This window comes from Ambystoma mexicanum, chromosome 8 (genome assembly GCF_040938575.1).
Source record: "Ambystoma mexicanum isolate Mex_15411 chromosome 8, UKY_AmexF1_1, whole genome shotgun sequence".
In the NCBI taxonomy this organism is placed as follows: domain Eukaryota; kingdom Metazoa; phylum Chordata; class Amphibia; order Caudata; family Ambystomatidae; genus Ambystoma; species Ambystoma mexicanum.
In genome coordinates, this window is record NC_090929.1 from 1,299,451,901 (window position 1) to 1,299,477,055 (window position 25,155).

Consider the following 25,155-nt stretch of genomic DNA (forward strand, 5'->3'; position numbering starts at 1 on the left):
TGTCTGTTCCTGTATGGGCCTGAAATACGACTCGGCTGGCATCTGCCTCGTTAAGGTATGTGCGTACCTCCGCCATCAATCACTCGGCTGACTACGAGTCTCGTACCACCTCTCCTTTACCTATCGCACAACCGCTTTGCATGCATAATTATAATTGTTCTTTTTTACTGTGCTTAATACCAGAGATTCATTTCTAAGCGTGGTATCGGGATTCAAACCTGTGTTGCGCTGCACTGACTTGCTTCCAAAACAAAAGTTTTTCTCCTGAGCTATCCCCCCTCACCGTAGGAATGCGTAGGAATGTCTCAGATATCCCCTATATCGGATAATACTCTAACTCACTGAAATGGCAGCCCTGATAATATCAATGACTTTTGAAACACCTTGTCTGGTTGACATTAACAACTTTCACCTGCACCACTGTTGAAGCCCCCTGTCACACGGGGTGTGGCTTGCTGGCAATTGCCTCCGCAAATGTCTGTAATACTTCTCCTCATCCTCCTCTAACGTTCCTGCACCCCTAACGTGCAAACTGTGAATAAATCTAGTGTAGCACGCCTCAATCATACATAATGATAACCCTGTTATGCAAGCCTTGATATGATATGATATGATATGGCATTTGTGATGCGCCTATACACAAGTGTTTCAAGTGCTGGCAAATGAACAATAATCTATCGCCATAACTTGATCTCCACCATGTAACCTACACTTCCAACCAACTTACCTACTGGCATTGCGGTGGTTATATTCCGGACTGCTTCAAATTGTATCTACTTATATGACAATACTGCCTTTGCCCCACTGGTGTGGCCCCAGCACCACTGGTGCAGACTTTTCAGTGGTGTCTTCTTATATCCTGCATTGCTTCAGAATGTAATTACCTATATGACACTATTACCTTTGCCCACTGATGTGACCTCAGAATCCCTGACGCAGCCTTTCTAGTGGTGACACCCTATTTCACATATTACATACCGGATTGACTTGCATCATTCTGCTATGCATGTATTTGATCATGCACATACCGGTCGTGACCTACAGCTCAGTGCTTTATACATATTTTACTGAATATCTACATACCTGATACAGCCCCCTGTACCATGAGGTGCGGCTTTGCCAGACTATGTATGTACCCTACTTTTGTCTCTGTGTAACTGCATACCTGATGTAGCCCCCCCGTACCATGAGGCATGGCTTTGCCAGACTATGCATCTACCCGTACCATGAGGCGTGGCATTGCCAGACTATGCACCTACCCTAATATTGTATCTGCGTAACTGCATACCCGATGTAGCCCCAGTACCATGAGGTGAGGCTTTGCCAGACTATGCACCTAACCTAATATTTTCTTTGCATAACTGCATACCGGATTTAGCCATGCGTACCAAGCGGCATGGCTTGACTAGACTGTGCACCTACCCAATGTTGTCCTTGCATATCTGTACACTTGCAGTAGCCCCCATACCATGAGGCGTGCCTCTGTCAGATCATGCTTTCAAGAACCTCCCTCAGGTTGTAACCTTTTATGCAGGGTTTGCACTTGTAGAATGTCATCTCGCGTTTTGTAACTAGCGCCTAGGTGCCCGAGGGCTTTGTGCACTGCTATAAATGTAAAATAAAATTAAAATAAAATATGGATCCAAACAGGAATCAGAAAAAATCCTTGAAAGTGGATTATTATAAGATTTTTGGCAAATGCGGTACTCACTGAAACAGACAATTGTAAGCAAATTGTACAAGATTAGAGCCTTTTTTCTTACAGACGAGTCCACAGTTTTGTCAAAATATGTAAACTAAATCCCAGGTGCTTGGAGCGCACCAATCAGGGGAATCCTATGCTGGCATTTCACCAGTGGGGGCATGACAGGATGTGAAGCGAAACACTGTCTCTCTTGGTGACTCTCAGCAGAACACCCAAAGGAAGTCAAATCTAGAAGGGGGAAAGGGATGCACACACTTGCAACCCTTCTTCAGCCTGAAGAGGGCCCTTCATTTGGTTGGAATGGAAAGAAGTGTCACGCGATTTGGTTATAATGTAAAATAATTTAAATAATTGAAAAATATTACCTAGGAAAATATCCTAAAACTCTCAAAGTTGTCAAACTCATTCAGCCCTGGATGTTCCTTGGAATTGTGGGACTTGGAATACCGCGTTTCTAATGAAAGAAGCAAACTAATAGATGGTTTATAGTGATATAATCGAAAAAACAAAAAGGTCAAAAGTCGAATTTTTTTGACAGTTTTTTTTTTGACCATTTGACTTTCGACCTTTTTGTTTTCGATTATATCACTATAAACCATTTTTTTGTTGTACCCATTTTTTTTTATTCCTGGACCCCAAAATAAATATATAATTAAAAAAAGAGGAATTTGACTTTTTTTTTCGACATTTATTTTTCGACATTTTTGTCTTTCGACCTTTTATTTTCGATATTTTGACTGCACACCCTAATGAATACCAGATTTGAAAGAAGAACGCATGCGTCACAGAACACGGCGTTTTCTGCACCAGAATGGAGCAGTGCGTTGCGTTTAACACAAGTATTGTTGTTTGCAAATTTACTTCAGCTTATGCCGTAGGGAATAAGGCAAACCGGGTTCACTCCAAATGAATCTGTCCATGCTGCATAGCGTGTTGAAGAAGGGCACGAAAACGGAGGAGGCAAACCGCCGTTTTGGTGTCTGTAGTGTGTACACGGTATGAAAAAAAAGCAAATAAAACATGCCCCACTTTCCAAATGTGAAAAATAAGAATGCATGTGAGGCAGAAATACTCCATTTTTAATTTGTCAATACTAGGCAATACGTTTGCGTCAAATGTGCCCTGGTGCTCAATTCTATGTGATATGCATTGATATAAACCATTACAAAAGCGGCAAAACTGGGCTAAAGATGACTTTGCTCCTTTTTGTGTACCTGCGCAAAGTGTATTCAATCGGACCACAGACAGGGGTGAGCTTCACACCGGTGACACTCGAGAGATCTGCTATCCCAAAGAACCAGGGTATTTTGTGCTCAAACCCGCAGGTCGCGCATGAGGCCATCCAGCTACATCGTCACTAGTCTCGCAGATCAGCTGTGCTTGGTGACTGGCACAGAGGCAGAGACGTTTTTATGGGAGGGCAAAAGGGGCACGTGCCCAGGGTCCCCACCTTGGAGGGGGGGGCACAAAGCTGCCTGATCTGAAGAAGTATGATTCCATTATTCACCAGTCCTAAATAGCACACGTCAGGATATTTTATGGGTTGCTGCTGAGGGTCTAAACCCATTGGCTTTCTGTTTTGGCAAGTGCATTCTGCCTTGATCACATCATGTATTGCTTTCTGTGTTCAGTGTGGTATACATAGTTTGTGTGTTCCTTATGGAGCAACTGCAGCATTCTTTCCTTCCTGTGGGAATTATGTTGATCAAGTGCAATAGGCAACGGTGAAATGCATATTGATAAATTGAGTGCCACAATGGTTCAGAAGTTAGCTCAGTGTGTGAAGCACCCATTGCAGAGATATTTGTTCATATGCAAAATTAGAATGTCACATTCTAGCATGGCTGGCTGAGTCTTTCCCATGTCTGAAGTTTGTAAACCTGCCTGCATATGTACTTTGTTTTGAAGAACAACATTTGCTATTATCAGCAATGTACCTGTACCAGATAGGGGGTGCTATAAAAACGAACATATCATCCGTATGGTGAAGGTCTAGAAATTGGTTTGTTCAGATGGGGTGTTGTAAAACCTAGGCAATCGCTTCCAACTATGGCATCAACTGTTAGTCGAAGAGGTGAATAAGTATCCAAATTCAAGACTATGGAACGAAAGCGTTCATGCCTGTATCCTGGATTTGCCAGCAGTCGATACAGTGATCCTGGTAAAATCATCTAATATATCTTACATTAGTGTGCTGTCTTCTCAGAGGTTTGCCTTATTGCATGCTGCTGTTATCGTTTAGCCCATTACTTGATCTTTCTTCTTATGTAGGCCATTGGCTGTAAGGGTTGGTAGACAGAAGAGAGCGGACCAGATGTTGCAGGCCTCAAGCAAGCATATTTTAAGGTCTTCTTGTTTGACACAAAAAACGGTTTGCTTTTTGGTAATAGTCGAAGGTTTTATGCGCGTTTATAAATGAAAATGTCACAAGCCATTGTTTTGGAAATATATTAAAGCCTTAAAATACAAACCCAGATAAAATGTGTTAAATCACATCGATTGGTATGCTGGTATTTATATACTTCCTTTGATGATGGAGAGAATTAAGCTATAACCATTTCCATTTTGCATAACACCCTTCTACAATATTTTGTTTAAAAATGGTCATGTTTGGTAATGTGATTTGTCTACTTTCCAAGTCTGTTTTTATAAAATGAGATTATTTTAGTTCACTGTAAGAACTGGAAAAGAAAGTGTTCAAATGCAGAAATTGAAGAGTTGACATACATCCCAGCTTCACCCCGTAACCAGTGTGTGATCCTGAGCAGCTCATTTAAATTTGTATTGCCGAACCTCTCAATATTGCCACTCCCTAAACCTTTCAAAATTGTCAGCCCTTCAGAGTGATTTCCTTCTCATGGTATGATCTTCATAATAGACGTATTCATGGTTTCACTGGCTCTAGGGTTGCTTCCACTTTAATAGTGAGCATGTTTATATTGCACACCACAGGCATTTGTTCCTTTGATATCTAATGGCAACACTTTTTGAAAACCATATCCCACTTCTAATCCCAGTCTGTCTGGATAAAAACACCTTCCTGGTAGCTTCTAATCTGCATCTACTATCCATGCTATGGTATCTGTAGGTTTCTTTTCCTTCCAATTGGTCTCCTCTATTTATGCATGGGCACCTTTGCATTCTGTGAGGCAGCTAATGTGAGTTCTCTGTCTATAATGGGTTACATGTACCTTTTACATACAGTCCTGCATTAATACTACAGGCTGCATAACTTCCTGGATGCTATTGATAAAAATTATCCTGTAGGTGCTAGAACAGTAACCTCTTCATAGACTGCTAATGTTGGTCTGCAAATGCTACTTGTTTATCATTCTGATTAAAGCAAGAATAAAGAGGGTAAGGGGACTTAAAGGTTGGAAACGTGTTTATTATGCTGCGAGACAGCATATCAACCTAGAGGTTGTGAGCGCGATGAGTGGGGTCGGGGGCGTGACCAGTATTCTTAATCCCTTAATTCCTTTGGTTTGGTGGAGGCGGGCCCCAAAGGTGTCCGTGCACAGGGCCCCAAAAGTGCTTCAGATGGCCCTGCATAGAGGTGGAAGTCTCAACGTCAGCACTTTTCTTTATGAGGAAAGAGCGCATAGTCAACATCCACTAAAAGCCCACGAACAAGAATGCCCCTCGCGGAGAATGGGGGAACGTTGTCTGTCGCCCATTTTGCTCACCTTCGTGTTGAGGGAGGGGCAAAGTGGCAATTCACCTGCTCATCTTAAAATGCTGACCTTGTACATCACAAATACCCTGATTTCAAGCTTTCTTAAGGGTCCCACGTCCCTCACATACACGTTACTCTGTTCCCCTGTGCGTCCCTTGTCTGCTGTCCACAAGACGCAAACTTAAAAAACTTGGAAACCTATATAAACCATTTAAAGCGGACGTGGATTGCGGAGGGGGTGGTCTGCAGAGAACGCTCTGGGTTACAGGTTTTTGTCACCAAGGCATCATGGGACAATGTCTCAGGGCGCAGATGAAAATGGTAATAGACTGTAGAGACTTGAAAACGGGCTGTTGTTGGCCACGTAACACCCTCTGAAAGCGTCACCTGGCTTTTACAACTATCTCTAATAAGTGCTATTAATATAGATTAGCAGAGGGCGGGCATACATTTGAAATGTAGTAAATATTTAAATCTTCATTTGAGGATGCTAAAATAAGCGCAATTTACGGATGAACTCATCGCCGCCAACATATTTATTACAGGGCCAAGCGCTGCCCCGCCAGCCAAGCTGCATAACGGATGAAACGCACGGGGAGATTTACACACTGCGGGTCCTCGCCGCGCACTCGATCAATAGGAACAATTTAGGGGTTTGGTAACCTCTGGAAGCACACCCCTGCGGTCTCCGGGGACCGCGGCAATCAGTATCCCAGCTGGCTGCCAAGGAACACTGGATCATCGTCCCTAGAAGGCAGGCCGGACCACAGCTCCTCTTTTTCGAACACAGGGGAACCTTCATCATAAAAAGTAATTATCCTTGAAACCAAAATGATTAAAGAACACCCGTAATGTATGTCTTTCTGTCTCGTGGATGAGAAGGAGAAAGAGAAAATTGATCATTTTATTAATATGGTGTTGCCTTTTCCATCGGTTCTATCGGTGGCACGGCGGATGTAAAATCAAAAATACAAACATCAACTCTTTAAAAAGGGAGTGAGTCCAGCATCCTGCAGGGGAGCAGTGAACTTAATATTCTGATTGCTCTTCCCTAATGTCACACTGGCCTATAGGGAGAGTGTGGGCTAGACAAATAATACAGGGGCATTTGTTCCAAATGCTGTACTGTGCTGAGCATCACATATGTTGCAGGGGCGCCAGAGAGGAGGATACATGTAAGCACATTCTTTTGGGTATGCAACACACCCTCATTCGTCAACTAGAGATTCCTTTTTTGAAGGCAGCCACACCACTCAGCAGGGCTCCGGGATAGCATCACAGAGGCAGCATCTGTAACTTATTGAAAGAAGCACTATTATGAAGACCTGGGCAGACTTACACAGTATATATAACCTTTAATCGCCAGCATTTTGAGTCAATCAATCAAGTCAAACTTCATTCGATATTTTAAGGAAAGTTGGACTGAGTTTAACCTCATGGGCTACTAAGAGACACAAATGGGGGAGTTTGTTTTCAGTTGTAGGAAACTTTCAGAGTGGTAGGAGGGTTGTTGATGGCTTACGATATTTAAGAAGAGCCGTGGGAGGGAATGAGTGACTGGGAAGAACATGGTGAGGGATGTAGAGAAGTATGGGAGCGGGGAGCTAGCAACAGGACAGGGAGAGGGCAGGCAGTTTGGCAGCAAGGGATATATATATATATATATACAAGCAATCAGGTGAGGAAACAGTAGGAAGCAGATCACTGCGATGGATCCAATGGGTTCATCATAGATTCCCTGCTGGTGATCTCCTCCCATGTGCCCAGGAGAAAGCAGCCACTGCCTGATCCTGACCCTGGGGGTGGTTATATGTGGGAGGATCACATGGGAGGAGACAACTATTGGAGAGATGTCATAACTTCATTGGATGGGACACAGTATCCCCACCTTTGCCATGAGGAAGATGCTCTAACACTGGAGTTCTTAATGGCCTATTGTCATTCTGGTCAGGCCCCCACCTTTGATCCAAACATCCACAACTCACACAACACCCTTTTCTGATATACCTTTATGTGAAATGTCTAAGAAAAAACATTAAGAGTTAAAAGTCCAATAGCCTTCATGGACTCCAACTCCCATGACCACACAGGTACTGAGACGAGGAGGAGAATGAGGCAGTTTGTCAAAAGTGACAGGAGCTCGAACTACAACATGCAGGCTAGTTGTTTTTCCAAGTCCTCAGTGCACTGGACATTTAAAGGGTTCTTTCATTGGCAGGCAGTTTTACAACTGCTTTTCTAGCAAGTACATAATTACAAAAAGGATCACTGAAATGTTTTTATTTTTTTGGGTGCGGGGGTTTCTCCCTGATCCCCTTCCCCCACCTATTTTTAACTATTCCCGACCCCCAACCCCTTATCTGCCCTTTCGCCCTCGCCCCCCAAATATTTCAATGAACTTTTTTGTAATTCTTTACTCGTAAAAAATGCAGTCGTAATGCTGCCTGGCGATGAAAGGACGGTATATGATTTAAAGATGGCAACCACACAAGTGGATCTAGTAGTTCAGGAGAAGAAATTGAACCAAATTCTGAGGCTCATGGAAGCGAGACACATGGATCAGCATGGTGGAAAATGGAGAAGGTTGCCGGGACAGGAGGAGAAACACTGCGTGTGAGCAAGAAGGCCTGTGGAGATGTTGGAAGCTGCACAGGAGTTCCTGGAGGTTGGGCCACTTGAAGAGGCAGTGTTCTCTAGTCCGGGCTGAGAAGGAGAACCGGTGTATGATCGCAAAGCCACGCAGGACACTGGAAGAATGTCCGCACACTCCAAAGAGGAAAGTGAGTGAATGAACCACACCACAGAGGTGTAAGCAGAGTCAGAGATGCTGGAAGGAACCAGTGAGTCCTCCCAAAGCAGCTGAGGAATCTCAGGGCATTCAGACAAGCGTGACAACAATTGTTTGATTGGTTTGAAATTGCTAATGCAGAAAATACCTGAAGCATGTTTAAATGCAGTGAAGGCAAAGTACAAATTCAATACCCGATACAAAGAATGTTTGAATGCAGTCAAGGCAAAGTACAAATTCAACCCCCAAATAAGAAGAATGTTTGAATGTAGACAAACAAACTACAAAGACAACTCCAATCAAGTACAGATGCATGAGACACCACTGTGGGAGAGTAGTTTGAGCAAATGTACCATAGACAGATATGCCAAGAACCTCATGGTATACGCTATTGTGGTATAGCCAAAGAACTGTGAAACACAATACAAATCCTGGCAGGCGAGTACACCATGCAGTGGAAATTGTATAAAGATTCCTGGCAGGAGAGTATACCAGGTGATCTGAAAAATTACAAGAAATCTGACAGAAAGACTGTTACAGAACCTATTGCTTAAACAAGAATGTTGTGAGACCAGTGAAGACCTAAAGGAACTGTTAGATGAAGAGACATTGTTGCCATCCCGTTTAAGAATCCAGGGGAAGGGACCACTCTCTGAATCCAAGGGTCTTTACTGTGGATAACATTTTTGTTGGAGTCATTCTTATACTTTTGGTTTTGAACACTTTTGCAAACATCATGTTAAAGACATTTCCTTGCACCCTTTTTTTATAGTGTTAGTGTCAGGATAGAAAGTTTTGGACACAAGGATGGCTTTTCAGTTACTGACATCCTGACAGAGACGGATCCTTTAGTTTTTGGCTTTTAAGTAGGGACGTTCTCTTTAAAATAAAGCCAGAAAGGCATTTTGCCAACCCACTGTTATTTAATAAATGTCTTTAACCAGAAATATGACCATTTTGTGTCCGGCTTTCATTTCTGACCCCTCATATCAACCAGTCTCTGTTATGGTGGGCAGTGGAGGGTGTGTGGCAGTAGCTGTTAGGGGGGAGTCATTCCTTGAAGAGAAGGGTCTTGAGCGCCTTTGTGATCTGTAGAAGTGAGGGGTCAAGCTTGATGTTGATTGGGATGAGATTCCAGAGTCTTGGGGCATAGACAGAGAAGGCCTTTCTTGTGATTCTTTCCGTCTCTCCAGAGGAGTTCATGACTGCACATATCCTTACATCTGGGGGATTGTAGGCCTCAAGGGATGCAGAGTTTCTCAGTGTAGTAGCTTGGGAACTTCGGGGTGACATCCCTGCAGATGATGCAGCAGGATTTAAAGATGATACAGGCTTGCAGAGGGAGTCAGTGCAATCCGATGATGGTTAGGGTGATGTGGTTGCATTTATAGAGTCTTTCGATGAGTCATGCTGCAGCATGTAGGGCATATCTCAGGAGTGCCAGGGTAATCACTGGAAAGCCTTTCAAACGGGGTTTGCCACCATCCAAGTGGGAGAAGACTGAGGCAGGACAGCAGATCTAAAGTTGTTTTCTGGAATGAAGGGCTTGCTTTTCTGCAGGAGAATAAGTTGGTACCAATCTGTTTGTGTCTTTGTTGCTATGTGCTGTTTGAAGGAGAGGGGTCTGTTGATTTTGTAGGAAGTTTTAATCAGGTGAAGGGTTTTTCACCCCCCTAATAAGGCATGTAAGATTTTTGATTGAATACAGAGCTTTTTATGAACATGGGACTGCCGATTTAACAATACTCTTTCCCTACAGCCACCCTCACCTTTTGAGACAACAAACATGCAAGGTTGCACAGAAGGTATAGTTATTAATAAAAATGAAAATAAGTAAATTATTAAAATATCAAAAGATTATGCATCTATGAAAATCCAATGTCATTGGTGACTCCCACGAAGAATGATCAATAGACTAGTCACCTCAGTCTTCAATGTTAAATTTACAGGAATAGACAATTTTGTAAAACACACTCATCACCATCTGTACATTTCTTTCATTTAACCGGAGGTCATATTCACTATGCACTGAAAAGTGTACTTGGCTCAGGATAAAGCTGTCATTTTATTAAAAAAACAAAGTAACACACAATGCCACTGCCTATCAAAGTCTCTCTGCTTCCCCTTTATTGGAAATAGAAACCTCCAGCCTTGCTCAAGGGACATGTCAGAATTCCAAACAGTGTTCTAGAAAATTCTATTAAAATATCGGCTACTTGACATTGTAAATCTCTTGTAAAGAGAAACATGTCTGTTCACAAGATTCCCTCCAATGGTGCTTCTATTGCATTACAGTGTCATAATGGACATTTCTCCTTTTCAATGGACAACTTAAAGACAGGAAAATGGGTATCGGTTAACCACCCTTTCCTCTTTGTCTGGGATTGTTCAGCACCAGTTATAGAACTCTAATTGGTGATGTAACAGGGACATTATTTCAATTAACTTCTTTTTCTAGGTATGTACATAGTGAGATATCTTTTTGGCTCTCGGAATACATCTTCTGTGCTTGATAATTACACATATAATGAGGCAGGGGTTCTGTTAGTATACACACTATAGGACCTATGTCATCAAATCTATAATTCCAGAAGCACATACACTACTGAAAAATGTATAATTTCTCAGGATATACAGTCAATTTATAAACTTGCCGCCCCTCAGTACTTTAAGAAATAAGATGGTCTGGAATTGAAACTATTTCCATTTATAGTATCACACCTCTATACATTATTTCACCATGATATAGTTACATAGGAATTTATTTTGGTTGTCTCACAGATCAGGTGGGAACCCTTTTACAGACTGGTTCAATTCTACTCCTCTAGGAACAGTGAGCATCAGTCAGCAAGATGTGGTCTGTCTGCTGTCCACTGACGAAGGCCTGTGATTTTAACTACAGATAGGTCTCTCTTGCATTGTACGGCTAGTAATCCAAAAGGAAGTAATCTATTACATTCTCCTTTGTGTTGTATATTATCCTTTTTTCCCTTTTTTCCAGTCTGTAAGTCAGTCCATCTCAGTCAGTGAGTGAGCAAGTGTGCCCCAGAATCCATGGGTTTTGACTTTTATGGATAAGAAAACACTCCTGGAAGTAACTTCTATACTCAGATTCCATCTGACTTGATGTGATGCCATCCTGGAGATTTCTACATTAGCAATTGTTCCTTTCTAAAACATAATGTTCCTCACATGTGATAATGTTACTAATCGGTTCATCAAATTGCTCTCACCCAGCTAAATCCAATCATGCAATTCTCATCTGGCACACCATGTGGTGTATGTTTTACATTTTCCCCTCTGTTACCTTTATTTTTCCATCCAAATGTTAAGGATTCCAATTGGTCGTCACCCACCAGACCAGGACCCTTGCCCTTAGCCTAGGATGTAGCGCTCAATTAGAATACTTTTACTTTATTTCCTAGAATTCAGATTGAGCTGGCACCCAACCCATCTCACAACTCCTTTTACAAATACTCCAGGTCACAATGGACCATGAACCAGGCCGGTGGGTGTTAATACAATATTTATTTTAAATTCAAAGAAAAACAGACAATTTTAATATTTGGCAGCAATCACCAATGGGGTGATAATTACAATGTAAACTGATAAAATACACTTGGTTGACCTTATACTAGAACATATCCAAAGCACAGATGAATAGGAGCAATTTTACGGTTCGGGTAGATAGCACCCGAGTTAAGATTTCCACTTGCAAAGCTCCCTCAAACACTTAGTTCTTGAAATTTGAGTGGATAGCAGCAAGGAGTAAGGGTTACTAGGCAGCAAACAGAATTAAAATCCGACCTTCCCTCACGAAATGGGAGGCAAAAACCTTTGCAATTGTGTAAATAACACTCGGAATTGGTAAATAATTAATTGACATGTGCAGTTGAATAAATGAGGTAAATACGATTTCTAACAGTATCAGTGATGTAAGAACACTAGCAACTATAAGGCAAGGTATGAACAAAGGGCATACATTTCAAAAATCTACTTGAAAGTAAGAACGCAGTGCAGCCAAAATTACACGTTGGAAAGTTGCATTTTCTGCTTTTTACAGTTTTAAATGTCGTAACGGTTTTGGAAAAAAACAGTGAAATTGACAGAATGCACATCACAGACAGGTATAATATAGAAGTGAAAGAGTGACTCTAGCTGAATAACTGGATGAGATTTTCACTGTGAAAGGATATTCAGTTTTGGGAAAATAAAAGCAGTTAACACAGAAAATCGGTTTGGAAAGAAAGCTTAAGCCAGATTTATCAAGAAGATAGCTCTGCCCATGAAACAGGTTAAGTGGCCATCTTAACCCCCTTTATGCTGCGTGTCTCTTTATGTGGAAATTAATAAATTTACTTCAAATATGACTAAGGACTTCACAAATGACAGAAATGAGTGGAAGTATTGCGCTAACACTAGAAAATCAAGGACAGTATACACAGAGAATTCAGACTATCTTAAACAATTTATAAGGGTATGGATGGGATTACTTTGAGGGTGGAACCAACATAGGGTAGGCTATGTGTTGTTATGGGATGGGGAGATACTCACAATCAGTGCTGGAGTTTGGAATTTGGGACAGCCAACCAGGTTTCTGGACTCAAGGCAATATCTGGTCACTGGTCACCGTGGAGCTCTCCTAGCAGAAAACAGCTGGGTCTGTCTGGTCACAGCACAGCGGCATGCAGGTAGTGGGGCAAAAAGCTGGTCTGGTCACAAGATACTCTCCAAAAGGGTACCAGAGCTTTTCCCCTTCTCCCTGAGTTAGTGGGATTTTGTTATGGGGTTTAGTTCTGATGGGTGATCCTGCCTGGATAGGGTCAGATGTGCTCTGGCCTGGCAGTGGGTCTGGATTCTGCAGGATGAATGTGGAATGTCTGGATACACAGGTGCTGGAACATTCAGAAGAGTGTGTCCTTTGTGTCTGTGAGCTCCCACTTTTTATAAGGCAGATGACATCACAGGATTATATGGTGGGGCATGCTTAGGCTGGACATGCCTCTAACAACTGGATTGGTCAGGGGTGATTGTTACTGCCTTGCCGTCAGCCGGTTGGGTTTCAGGGGCATGACATCAGATTTATGATATGTGCTTTGTAATGCATAGGATCATACCACAGTTACTTTAGCTAAAACCAGTTATGGCACAAACATGCATTTTCTACAGTTGTGACACTTTTGAAATGTTCATAGGCAGATTACATATTTCACGCAGAGCATGGTAGACCAACTCCCATGTTTGTAGGACTTTGCTTCGTCCGTCTAATCATTTTTCGTCATTTTCAGTGAGAAATATTTCACCTAAAATTCGATCACTTTATACATGTGTAAATATGATCATAAGGCATGTTAGTATTGTACCATATACACTTTCCTCACAATATTACATTTTCTGGCATTTCTGTCCCCAATATGCTAGTGAAGGCTCCCACGTCTTAATTTAAAGCCACAAAAATTGCATTTAAACTGTGAAACTCTCACATTTCTGTGTTGTCCAATAGCAGAAATAACAGTCTTAAAGTTTATTAACTAAAATATTCTTTTGAGCCACATGGCCAGCATCATCTCCCAAATAAGGGTATAGCTTACAAGGCTGTTCTGGAGCTGGCTTTGAAGCCCCCCTCGTTGAAGTTGATGGGAGGAGTTATTTGCCATTTCACACCTAAGTGTCATGAAATGCTATTGTAACAGGTTAGAGCCCAGACACAAAGTCTGACAACGTCTTACATTCTCCCCCTTAGTCCCTTTGGAGGGCAGTAAATTCTGTTCCCAGAAAGCAAATGTCCTTGGAAACAAAGGGCCTAAAAACCTACTTTGCTGGTTCCCCAGTGTAGCAAATGCTTTGAATTATTTATTTTTCCCCGAGCCAAAAGCGAGGCTGTTGGAATAAAACATTATCTTAGATTGTTTTTAAAAACCCTTACATTTCTAGGCAAGGACAGGGCCTTTTTCAACATTACACTTTTAAACAGACATTTTTCTTGTTTGCCAAAGCAACAATTTTTACACATGGTTAATTCTGCTAGGATGTTACTTTCAAATGTGGCCTTCTTACATCAATTTTCTGAATCTTTCCAAAGCCCCAGTCATGTTTCCAATGCACAAGCATCTGTCAAAATAAAGATCCCTTGAAACTGACATATGCACAGAGAGATAGGGTTTCTTTTGAAGAGTTTATCTGAGATATTTTGTAGCCAAAAGTCAAGCATTTTTCCGTACGGCTGGGAATAATGTATGTTATTTCACTGATTTATGCCTGACACAGCCTGTCATTCAGTGAGAATGCTATCTTTAGCCAGCCCACTACTTGAACATGGCTGGGCATAGCTCTGTCCCACTGTATCAGAACTGTACATTGTTGAACAGATGAAAAAGAGCATCAGGGTGGCATCATTTTAAATGTAAAATATTTCCTTTTTCAATGGGAAATTCTGAACTAGCAGCAAAGCAGCATTGCTTTTCAATTCTCTTATTTGGTGCGCATCAGGAAACACACTTGCAGACTTTCTTGGTGTGGTTCTGGTTCCATCCTGCCCCATATGTGCTTGGCAAAGACAGCACAGCCATTATTTTGGTGACTGCAAAACACAGTTTTTAAGGCAAGGCGATAGTGCTCATCAGTGCCAGTCACTTTCCTTTCCAGGCATATGTTGGCTTCATTCACAAATGCAGTCTTAACAGTAATTTTCCTTATCCAGTTTTACATTTCTTTGCAATTAAAACTCCTGTCAACATTTTACATTTGTGAGTATATAAAGGATTATAATCCTGCAAGGAAATAAACAGAAGAATGCAGGCCCAAATCGGTTTTTGACTTTCCTATGAAATGCTGTGGATTTACTGCCAGATTGGATGGTTCTCCAATTAACAAAATATTGCTGGTTTCTTCCATGTAAGATTTCTCTGTGTGGCTTGTCAATTATTTCGGACATATACTTTTGTTGTAGATGGGCAGCTAACATCACACATTTCCTTGGATTGTCTTTTTCAGATGCTTTAAGCAGGCCGAAGCTCAGAGCTTTGTTTTTAACTATATGTTTTCTTAAAAGGATCTGCATCCTTTGAATTTGTATTGACTTCTCTCCAATATCAACCCCATGGGACTTCGAGCAGGTGGCCAGTTGGGGTGTGTAGCTCACGAGAGCCAGGTCTGGAGTGTTGTAGGGAGTTCAGTCTTGGAGGGCTTAAGCTTCAGGTAATCACTGGACATTCAGAACTGGTTCAATGTGAATCAGGCCTTGTGCCTGTAGATGTATTTGATGGAGGATATTTTGAGGATGAGCTGCGTGTCATGTGCATATTGGTGGATGTGGTTATTGTGTGGATTAAGGAGGGTTCCAAGCTGTTCCATGAAAATATTGTATTCCATGAAAGGACTGAAGTACACAGGGAGAAGATGAATCCTTGCAGGACTCACAAGTGGTGGGTAGAGTGGTTATCTGGATGAAACAATTAGAACAAACCTGTTGCGATTAGCAAGGTAGCATTTGAACCAGCTGAGTATGTTCTCACTTATCAACATGCAACAATAAAGATTGTGAGTGTCTGGTGGTCTACTGTGTCAAACGATGCTGACAGGTCATGGAGAATCAAGAGGCAAAGATGGACATCTTGGAAGATTTTAAGGGCATCATTAATCACGTTGGTGGTAGCCGTTACTGTGTTGCATATGGGTCTGAAGCCAGATTTGTAGGATTGGCTTTGATGTGTTGTAATAGTTACGTAGCTACTGCTTACTCAAGGATCTCACCTAGGGAGGGAAGATGTGTGATGGGGCAGTAGCTTCTGAGTTATCCAGTATTGTTTTCTTAAGAAGTGTGAGATTTTCTCCAGCCGAGTCTTGAGGGTTGAGGGGAAGTTGCCATAAATTGGGTAGCTGATGATAATTGTCAGGTAAGGGAGGCATGCTTCAGTCGAAAGAGTCTTGATTACAGAGGCAGGGAGGATGTTGTCCGTGTATAATGTGTGCTTGAGGGATGCTAGAGTGGCAGTGGGGCCTTTCCATTGTGAGTGTCCTGAAAGTTGTCCAGGCAGTTGTTGTTTTGTGAGATGCGATCTGTAGTGTGCTGTTAGTTGTGGTATTTCTGTCTGTGTGCTGCAGGATCATGCTGATCCTGTTGATGAAAAAAGAGATGAGGGATTTTTGGGTGGAGTGTGGTATGCATGGGTCAGGCAAAGGATTGATGCAGTGCCTCATGAATTTGACGAGGGCTCTGCTTTCATTATTGGCCTTGGCTATGGTGTTTGATAGTGTTGGTCTTGACAGTGGTGATCAGCCGTCTGCGTGTAGCATGTCGTTTCTTGAGCATGGTGAGGTCAGATGTGCTGCAGGATTTTTGCCAAGTCTTTTATTGTTTCCTAAGGATTTGTACCAAATACCAGTTATAATTGGAGGCAGGAAAGGATACCACGCATTCTACTACTTTCAAGTGACTGTAAGTGAAGCATCATGAGGAATAAAAAAGAACTATGCCCACATTAAACTGCACACTTGGGGGGATAAGGAGGAGAAGAGAAGCCCTGGCAGCAGCTTGTATGAGACTCACTTTCATGTGATTATTGTAGGGAAGTAGCAGAGATTCAGGGTGGAGGAAGATACCCCTTTGTCACAGTCTCTTGAAGTGAATAAAAAAGATACGTGTCATCAGGTAACAGAAGAAGGAGTATTTAGTTTAGTTTAGTTTAGTTTAGTTTATTATTTGTATAGCGCGCCAAACCCTGGAGTATCAGGGCGCAAACAGACAAGGATATGCTCAACTTGGTTACAGGTACATAGAAATCAGATGAAGGTACAGAGATGCGCTGAGCTTGGTTACAGATATGCTCGGCTAATTGCAAGTACAGGAAAAGGCAGGAAGTGTAGACATAGACATCAGCAATATTACAGCAAGCAGATATGAACAAGGGGAGATCAAGGACAGGGGAGCAAGGAGCATGCTCCTGTTCGCGTAATATAAAGTTATATACAGTAATGTACAATGTGACAAGTGGACTAGTTAGCTGTCGTTGGGGAGAGATCAAGGACAGGGGAGCAAGGAGAGATCAGGACAGGGGAGCGAGGAGCATGCTCCTGTTCACGTAATATATAGTTATATACAGTAATGTACAATGTGACAAGTGGACTAGTTAGCTGTCGTTGGCTCTCAGCCACCTAGTGAGGTTTTGTCTAAATTTTGCGAAAGGCTGAGGTTCTCTGACATCATGCGGGAGGGAGTTCCATAACTGCGCAGCCTTGACCGGGAAGCTATTTCCTCCTATAGTGGCAAGTTTGAAACGCGGGACTTGGAGGCAGTTTGCGTTGGCTATTCTGGTAGGTCTGGAAGAAGTCCTTTTGCGTAATCTATCCATGAGGTAAGGTGGAGCTTTGTTGTTGATACATTTGTGGGTGAGGGAAGCGATTTTGAGATGAATTTTGTCTATGGTGGCGAGCCATTTGTATTCTCTTCTTGTCGAGGATATATGCTCGTTTCTATTAATCTTGAGTGCTGCTCTCAAGGCATTATTCTGGAGCACTTGAATTTTGTGGATGGTCTGTTTATTAGCTCCAATGTAAAGTCCATTACAATAGTCTAATTTGGACAGTATCAAGGCTCTGGCAAGTGTAATGCAACTATCTGTGGAGAGGAATTGTTTGCTCGCTCTGATAAGTTTGCATGTATATGCGGTGGCAGAAGCTAGAGAGTTAACTTGTTTGGTAAAGTTCATGGTGGCGTCTAGGTAGAATCCTAAGGTTTTTACTTCATGAGCTACTTTTATGTTGTTCCCATCAATAATGAAGTTGTCGTAATCGGGGCTGAGTTTGGATATATAGGTAGTGGTGCCCAGGATGATAAGCTCAGTTTTATCATCGTTCAGGCATAGGCCGTGTGTGGCCATCCATGCCTGAACGATGCTATAGATCCTGTTCACTAGGGCCAGGTCCTTGGCGTAGTCTCCTGAGAGCGGGAGGAGGATCTGGGTATCGTCTGCGTAGTTAGTGTAGGCGATACCCAGATGATCCATTTCATCAAAGAGAGGCTTCGTGAAGACATTGTAGAGGGTGGGTGACACACAAGACCCTTGTGGAACACCGCATGTTATAGGGATTGGATCTGCTGAGGCTGATGGAGCGAAGACTCTCATGGTCCGATTACTCAGGAATGACTTGATCCAAATTATGGCCTCTTTTGAGAAGTGGGCTGCCGAGTCGAGGTGACTACAGAGGACTGTGTGGTCCACTAAGTCGAATGCCGCTGATAGGTCCAGGAGGAGAAGTAGGGCCGCTTGGCCATTGTCTCTGCAATCGTCTATTTGGGCCTTAAGATCTATTAACGCTGTCTCGGTCCCATGTTGCGGGCGGAATCCTGATTGACGGATTCCAAGTAGGTGGTTAGACTCTAGGAAGCTTTGAATTTGCAAGTAAGCCACTTTATCTAAAATTTTTAGGAGAAAGGGCACAGTCGTGATGGGCCTGAAGTTAGTCGGAATGGTGGGGTCAAGGGTTTGCTTCTTTAGTAGTGGCAGTACCCAGGACTCTTTTAGGTTGATCGGTACTGAACCTGAGGTGAAGGAAGAGTTGATTAGTTTGGTTATAAATGGCGACAGTTCTCTCGCAGCATCCTTGATGAGTTGTGCTGGGCATTGGTCGCCTTTGCAGTTAGACGGTTTGAGTCCCAGGATGACCTTTTCTACCTCTATGGGCGATACCTTAGAGAAGCAGAAACGGGTTCCCAACTTGGGCTGTGGCGGTGGCGCTGAGCTCTGAGGGATGTGTGGTGTTAGTGATGCCTTCTTGATTGCAATTTTGGTTTGTAGGTTTGCTACCTTGTTTGTTAAAGCAAGTTGTATGCTAGAGCACCATTTTTTATCCTTGGTGCAGTTTTCTTGGGGTACAATGGGTGTTTCCAATTCTTTCAGAATGCTGAACAGTTCTTTGACACTAGATTTTGAGTTGGATATTCTAGTATTGTAGGTTTCTTGTTTGGCTAATAATATTTCTTTCTTGTATTGGGAGGAGGCTTTGGAGAGGTTGAGTTTATTTTTGACTGATGGGGAAAGTCTCCAAATAGTTTCAAGTTTTCTTTTGGCCAGCCTAAGATTTTTTAGGTGGGGCGTGAACCAAGAATTGAGGTGTTTTTTAGGTTTGCTATTTCTTAGTTTGAGCGGGGCTATGTGATCCAGGGCTGAGTATTGAAACCCTGGGGACAGCTTCTGCAGACACACACTTGCATGAGAATCGTGGGGGGAAGGAGTATTGATTCAGGGCAGGGGGGGAGTATCATTCAGTGTCACAATCATTTTGGTGGCCATGGATGTGGGCACAAGCAGAAAAGTATGTCCAGTCATGCGTGGTATGTGCCAGAGTGAAGGCTTTCACGCACTGCACTATGTAAGGAAGGCATGGTATCAACAGTAAGACAGACACAAGTGACCAGAGTTCGAGGGTGTTTATTGAACTTCAAAAAGGGTTTGAAAAGTGCCTATCTAATCCTAAATCTACAGATGAGAGCAAGCTACAACCATCAAATAATAATAACGCAGTCCTAGTGGTGTCTTGTCAAAACATATGATATGATATGATATGGCATGGCATTTATAACCCACTTGTAAACAAGTGTGTCTAGGCGCGACAAGGCAAGGGGGGGGAAACAGAGGAAGGAGAAAACAAGGATTTTACTAGGCCTTGTGTCATTCAGATCATGAAAGTGCAGGGAAAAGGAAGGGGAGTTGTGCAAAAAGGGGGGAATGGAGAAGTGCAGGTCGTCAAAAGTGCAGCCAGCGGGTGGCTCATAAGTGCAGGGAGAGGGGACTGTAGGGTTACAGATACAGACCACAAGTGCTGGGAGAACCGACAGACAGTGCAAGGTGCAACTGGACAGGCAGGGACCTGGGCCCAGGTCCAGAAGGTGGCCAGATGACCAGTGCATGGAACAGACGGGCCATCAGAGGAAGAGAGAAAGCAGAGGTGAAGAGGAAGATATTGAGTTGCTTCCGGAACCAGAGATGGTTCTGCTCATATTTGAGAGAGGCAGGGAGGCTGTTCCAGATGGAGGACCCAGTCGGAGAAAGAGATCTGCCCCCAACTCTCTGCTTGGAAAAGCGACCAACCCTCAGAGAGTTTGAGGTGGATGAGCGGAGAGCTCGAGAAGGGAGATACTTAGGAAGCTAGAGTTGGAGGGAGTGTTGTCCAAGGACCCAGAATGCCTTTTGGACAATGCATAGGGCCTTGAACCTGATCCTTGCCACCACTGGGAGCCAGTGAAGAGATTTCAGAGCTGGAGAGATACGATCCCTGGTCTTGAGGTCAAGTACAAGTCTTGCAGTCCGGTTCTGGATAAGTTGTAGAGGACGCAGACTAGAGGTAGGAACATTTAGAATGAGGCTGCTGCAGTAGTCCAGCCTTGAGAGAGTTCTGGAGACAGTGAGCTTCTGGGGGAAGTGAGGAAAGGAAGAATACCTCTGATGAGGTGCAGCTGATAGTTTGACTTCTTAGAGACGTCGGAGAAATGCCTGCCTCTTATACCAGCATCAACGTCACAGCCGAGAGCGGGATGGAAGCCATTGATGGACAACTTGACGACGCACAACACCCTCTGCTGTCAAAATGTTCAAAAGCTACAAGCAGGATATCGGATTTATCAAGATGAGGAATAAGTGGGAGGACATGATCCCTCAGAAGTGCCGCTGTGTGGAGCAACAAAACACGAGGGACAACCAGAAACCTCTAGATTGTAACAGACAGGAATACAGATGTTTGAAGCATTAAAGAAGCTATGATTTGCAAAGCCTGAATTATCTCCACAGACAGAAAAACCATGTCCTGATTGGGGATACACAAGAAGTCAATTTAGAGAGAAAACTTGAACCTAAAGCATGGAAGTAACTTACCTGTAACTGTTGTTCTCCAGCATGGGTCTTGCATGGATTCACATGTTCATAAATATTCCCAGTCGTCAGACTGGGAATCCTCAGTAAAAAAGAAAGCAGTCTTGCTTTAAGAAAAAACTAACAACTGCCTTTCTAGCAATAAATAATAATTGTAGGCTGGGTCATACTGAACTCATGCAATGACGATTGTCTCTCTCTAAGCCCCTCCGCTGGAGGCTATCTTCACAATCAAAGCACTTAAGGTGCCAGTATGAACCCAAAAGAGCCAAGCAGGGGAGGAGGGAGGGTTGCATGTGAATCCATGGCAGACCCATGCTGAAGAACAACCGTTACAGGTAGGTAACTTGTTCCTATAATAAAAGGGCCTACACTAATAAACCTATTGCCAATCATTACCTCTAAATACAAATAGTGTGGGAAACAATGAAAGAAGTGTTCACAAAATGATATGTCAGGATGTTCAGGCTATTAGCCCCCCTTGCCCACATTTTCAGCACGGGCCAAGGCGGTACACTCGACCTTAGCCCAGTCTTTGGCTTCTCTAGCACGAGGATACAGTTCAAACATTAGCATCAGGGCCTTCAGTGCCCAAGTCTCTGCTTTTCAAAGTCTCTTCCTTCAGAGGGACTGGTGTGACAAACAAACAATACATTCTTTTCCTCTCGGAATTTCACACACACTTAGTTTCTCAGGTGATGCACTATTCACCTCGGATCCCCCTCAGCTGGGTTCAGATCCCTTTTAACACAATGCTCGTATGATTTTCATGTATTCAATTTCTTGGGCGATTCGCAGTTCACCACAGATCCCCCTCAGCCAGGCTCAGATCCTCTTTAACACAATGCTCAATTAATTGGCTCGGACCAATTTCAATTTAACTTTTTAACACAAACTTCCTTTAACCAAATGTTCTCAGCTGATCTCCCTCTGGCAGGCTCGGACCACCTTCATCTACTTTGTCGTCATCATTCTTTATGCTATTAACATCGAAGACTTTCGATTGTGCACAGGATTTTCTTGACCCATTTTAGGACCACTTCAAATCACAATTCTTTGTCACTCTTTCAGTTGGATACCTTGCAGAGACTTTAAAAGGAGCACGCAGGCAGTGCTGGACCACTCTGTCTAAGGTATTGTATCTTGGCTTCAAAGTTCAATCACTCATCTGTTGTTCAGTTTTACTCACGTCGATTATCACATACGCTTCATACAATGCTCGCTTCAGCTTTCACTATACAATGTTGCTGCTTTCAACCTTGGTTTCAACACAGACCGGTCTGGTATAAGTCTCTCCAACTAACCGGCTGTGCTGACTTCACTGGTGCTGTTTTGTTGTAGGAGCCAAGGACAGTACCACGGCGGCAAGCAATTCTCCACACCTTGCCTATCGATGCAGGAGAGCCTGGGTACCTCTGACACACAATACAGGATTCTACAGCCTTGTTTCCTGATCTTATGTTTTCTATTCTCAAAGGTTCATGAAAGTAACGGTTTCTCGTCGAAAAGGTCAAGTGGCACTTACCTCCTTGCGATCCCCTTCTGCTTTGCCGTCTTTTGACTTGTATTAAACTGCCATCTTCGAACTGCTGCTTCTTCATGCGCTTTGCCTCGCTCAGAGTGTTCTCTCGCGCTCAGCCTTTTATCCATGTGGGGGAAGTGTAATACAAGTCAGGTGTGTGTAATAGACAGTAATTGCCTGACCCTGCCTGACCATTGTATTGGGACATGTCAGGTATACGGCTCGGGTGTTCGTCCGTTTTCTCTCATAGCGAGCTCTTCATGAGAAAGTGTTCATGTTGGAAAAGTGGGGGGTGAGTTCCTAAGTATCCTGGGGTAAAGGTGTTCCAGGGAAGGGGATATTTTGTGTCGCCATCCTGTGTCCCACTACCTGAAGATTCCTCACCCAGGTGATGTTCCCACATTGGTCCACCCCCCGGAACGCAATCCAAAAGTGATTGCCATATCCTGACCATCTGGATGACACATCCCCGGTGATTTGCAAGTGGGACACCATCAGGATTTTCACAACTAGTAGGATTGGTGTCCCTCACACACGAGTATGTCAAAAATTGTCATTAGATTTTGTGGTAGAGTCATTTAGATTGGAACTAAGGTGTTGGTTGTGGTAGACACTTTAACCAAATCGGCACATTTTGTTGGATTTACTAAGCTACCAACAGGCATGCAATAAAAAAACACAGTTGCACAAGATGTTTTACGGTTACATGGACTCCTTGAGGCGTTCAGTGCAGATCATGAGGTGCAATGTATTTAAGGTCTGGAGTGGCAAATCATCAAGCTAACAACCACAATCATATGGCAAGACAGGACAAGTGAATCAAACAATGGAGCAATTTCTGTGATGGTGCATGACCCAGTTGCAGGTTGATTGAGCCAAATGGCTTCCAGCAGTAGGGTTTGCGTACACAACTTGGGTCATTCATCTACAAAATGTTCACTCTTTTTGGCCACTTTTGAATACCATCATGGAATGTTTCCTGCCACTTTAGTGCCTCCCCTGCTGTCACAGTCACATTCACATGTACAGGTGCTACAAGAAAAATTGAAAGAGAAGATTGTGCAGGTTAGAAAGGCCAAGTAGATTATAAACAATCTGCCGAAATGAAACCTATCCAGTGGTCATTTTCTTGAAATTTACAACTAAACAGTAGTAGTGTCATTATGATCTGGGAAGCAGTCTCATCCCCTTATGGTGGTGGGATTACTAGAATAAAAGGTACAGAACGTTTTGGAGTCCCCAGTTTGTAGGCGGCAGTTGCAATACTTGGCATTTTGAGGGTTTATGGCACACAGGAGTGCACATCTGAACTAGGAGGAAATATTCATGCCCCATTATAGGTCAAAATATTACTTAGGAAATATTCAACCAAGCCCAACTGGGGTGATAAATGTTTAAGATAAGGAGTCAGAAGTCCATGAGGAGAAGAGTACAGACTACATGGAGATAGTAGGATAAATGCATGTTCAAAGTATTAGGTGAATTTGAATGGAAAAGCAACAATGAAGCCATTATGAGGATCATGCTCTAAGGTGATGGACAGGTGTAACAGATCATTCAGGAGAAGGAAGAACATGACATTCAGGTCAAACCTTTGGTAGGTTTAAAAGAATATAGGTAATTCTCAGAGGTCTCTTGTTAATGTTACTTGATGACCCATGCCTTTGGAGGAACTATGTTTTCAGGACCTTAGGTGCATGTTCTCTCTTGCGAGTTGTTGTTTCTGTCAAAATACATGTTTCCCTCTAGTCCCCCCTCTCTCCCTGTCCCCTACCACATCTCACTGGAGCAGTTTTATTCATCTTCTCCCTAGATTCTCTGATGGGCCTTCCGACAGATACGTCTTTTTTCCCAGGTCCTCTCCCAGGATTTCTTTATTCCTTTGGGTCCCGGGTCCTCTCCCAGGATTTCTTTATTCCTTTGGGTCCCGATCACACCCACCTGTCTTCATTCTTTTTTCATCATCCTGGTGCTTGCTCCAATGGTCAAGGAAGCCAGGGCCGTCCCCTGCCAGTTGATACCCAGTTACAGCCTGCTTAGTCTCTTGTTCTTAAATGTTCAATTTCTGGTTAAGAGCCTTGGAATCAGAATGGGGAAAGAAGGGCTGGTGGATTCCAGTGGGGTGACACAGCTCAAACCATCTTCTGGGTAAGCCTGGACCGTACTGACTCATGCTTCTGTTTCAATGCAAGATGTAAAGACTCCCTATCTATCTTTCCCTTGTTTTGTTTCCCAGTGCTCTCCTGGAGCCTGGTTTTGGGGTCCTTTGTCACCAGTCCACACCACTGTGGTATGAAGGGTGGGGGGCATGGTTTATTGTTGTCTGGAATCACTTCCTCACCTTTAATGTGGACCAGTGGTCTGAGCATTGAGTACATGGCCACCTCAGCACCAGTGGTGGACTTTCCCTCGACTACCATCCAGGAGAGATCCCAGGCAAATGCAAGGCGACAGCAAGTTTATGCAGCTGGTCACCAATAAATGTTATGCATGCAAGGATTTTAGGGCAGTAGCAACAGAGGAGTGGACATCTGAGAGAATCTGGAGGAGGTGGACACACAGGGGCTCTTTACAAGTATGGTGGAGCGGGATAAAAGT

The 25,155-nt window shown here is 43.2% G+C and overlaps 1 protein-coding gene across 2 annotated transcripts in view; it reads right to left on the reverse strand.

Annotated features, from left to right (window-relative positions):
• Positions 1-25,155, reverse strand: part of INPP5A (inositol polyphosphate-5-phosphatase A) — a 3,154,590-nt gene that overhangs the window by 248,463 nt on the left and 2,880,972 nt on the right. The gene's annotated exons all lie outside the window — the stretch shown is intronic.